Source organism: Olea europaea, chromosome 7, assembly GCF_002742605.1.
Source record: "Olea europaea var. sylvestris chromosome 7, O_europaea_v1, whole genome shotgun sequence".
NCBI lineage: Eukaryota > Viridiplantae > Streptophyta > Magnoliopsida > Lamiales > Oleaceae > Olea > Olea europaea.
In genome coordinates this window covers 23,507,325-23,509,908 of record NC_036243.1, presented here as the reverse complement: position 1 = coordinate 23,509,908, position 2,584 = coordinate 23,507,325, and the positions used below count along the sequence as shown (strand labels likewise).

Genomic DNA, 2,584 nt, shown 5'->3' with positions numbered 1-2,584 from the left:
ATCCAAATGGATGGTTTCTGTTAGTTTGATCGTTAGTTGACCAAATAAATTGACTTTTACAAATTTTAAAAGGGTAAAATTGTAAATTCGAATTAAAATTAAAAAACAAAAAATCAAAAGCCAATCACTATTCATCTTCTCCGTCCCACCCACCCCTTGTTCCACCCTCTACCTATTTCTCTAGTCCACCTGGTTTAAGCCATGCTGAGCTTTTGGATTCTTCTGTACCCTAATGACTATGGATTTGATCCATTGGGACTATTGGATCCTGAAGGTGCTGGAGGATTCATTGAGCCCAAATCGCTAGCCTATGGAGAAGTCGTCAATAGACGTTTCGCAATGTTGGGTACAATAGGAGCCATTGCTACCATAAATTCTTTGAAAGGCTGCCCTAATTCCACTTGAAATAGCCTTCATGTGGTTCAAGATAGGAATCATTCCTCCTGCCAGAACATATAGCTATTGGGTCGATTTCTACACCTTATTCGTTATCGAAATGGCACTTATGGGATTCGTTGAGCACCGAAGATTCCAGGACTGGGCCAACCCTAGGCCATGGGAAACAATATTTCTTGGGTTTGGAGAAAGGCTGGGGAAGGTCTAGTGACCCTGCATATCTCGATGGCCCCTTTTTCAACCCGTTGGGGTTAGGTAAAGATGAGAAATCCATGAAGGAATTGAAGTTAAAGGAAATGAAGAATAGAACAGGAGATAAGAGAACAAGAGAATCTAAAAGTGATTGGGTTAAACCAGGTGGAATATAGAATAGTGATTGAGGGTGGGAAGGAGAAGATGAACGGTGCTTGGCTTTTGATATTTTGTTTTTGTTTTTAATTTTTAATTCAAAGTTACAATTTTACCTCTTTTAAAATTGGTCAAAGTCAATTTATTGGGTCAACTAACGGTCAAACTAACGAAAACTATCAATTTGGACATCAGATGCAATTTTTTTAAAGATTTGGTACTCACGGTCGCACAAATGAAAGGTTTGAGCAAACTCTGCTAATAAACGAAAGGTTTGGTACCACTGCTACAATTTTCTCTAAACTAAAAGGTTAATTTTCTCTAGATTATACAAAAAGGATAACACTTTGAGAGTAATCTCACACATTCAAATAGTATACAAGCATAATTTACATATCTTTGTTGAAAATATTTCGACCTCCTAAAAAAGATTATGTAATAGCTATTATGAACTGTAATTGCTGTACTTGCTTCAGTTTCCAATTAATCTCATTTCATGCAAGGAAAATGGGACAGTTCCCTATGAACTCAGAATGTTTAAGTGGCTAAACATTTCAAAATAATACAACAACTACATTTGAAAGTGCCCATTTTATTGAAAATTTCTTATTTGGGGCTTCTGACCAAATGCAGAAAGATTTATTAGGAAACCTAAGTTTTCAGTCCTTTAATAGTGGAAGCAATAGCAGCAAAAATTTCAGTTTTGATTCATTTTTATCGAGTCTTCTCTCAAGCCCAACTCCTCTAATTTCTAGCTCAACATATATCAACGAAAATACATAAGATGAGAAAGAGAGTAATTGTAGTAACATCTTGAAGTTTGCAATATCAAAGAGAATAGTAGCGACGGCCGGGCAGTGGGAAGAGTGATTTCTCCCTTCTAAATGTCAAAATGGGTTTAGGTCGAAAGTGCTAATATGGCGAAAATGGGTGCGATCGAAGTGTGGTTGGAAATGTTGATGACTGACGATCGAAGAGCTACCCTCCGACTGACTTCTTCTCCGGCCGGGCCTGGAGGGGAGGGTTTTCTCCTTATTGACTCAGGAAATGGGTGGGACTGTGGGGGAAATGGGTGTTTCTCTCCCTTGACAAATCTTTTCACGAGTTAACTGTTCTTAAATTCCAATTGTTGTTTTTTATTTGTTCTGCAATACAGGTTGCCACGTCAAAAAATTTTAAATCCCTGTTACCACCCTATTTTCCTTCCCTGTCCCCCTAGTATTATTGTTATTTGCACTGGTCCACATCAGGATTTAGAACATGGGAATTGCTACTCAACATGGATAAAATCCCGGGTTTGGAGCTAGGGACCAAGGTGGCAAAACTTTGGGCCCTAATGTGAATCGTGCGGGCCCCGCATGATTGCAGCACCTCGGCCCTGGATTGAAACTTGGGATTTAATCCCGGGTTCTGAAGCACTCCTCTTATAACACAGCTCAATTGTACAAATAAGTCCACCACGACACATATCTGATCAAATAATTGTACAACTCCACCTTGGATTGAAACCCAGGATTTAATCTCGGGTTCTGAAGCAGTCCTCTTAGAACACAGCTCAATTGTACAAATAAGTCCACCACAACACATATCTAATTAAATAATTGTACTTTTGTAGTTTCCCACTTTGAATATCATATATTCTTGATAGGACAAACATATTAATTTGAATTTTGCCTTCAACAAAAAAACAATTCTTGCACAGTTTTATGATTAGTATAGTTTCTGCCAAAAACCAAACTTCATAACAGTCAAGGTTTTTTACATTCCTAAGATTAGGCATTATAGCATCAGTTCTTGATGAGATAACTGCAAGTTTACTCATCGCGTTAAATTTAAATCA

At 37.9% G+C, this 2,584-nt stretch overlaps 1 pseudogene; it reads left to right on the top strand.

Annotated features, from left to right (window-relative positions):
• The first annotated feature begins 201 nt into the window (after positions 1-201).
• On the top strand, positions 202-764 carry LOC111398086 (annotated as a pseudogene).
• Positions 765-2,584: the final 1,820 nt, after the last annotated feature.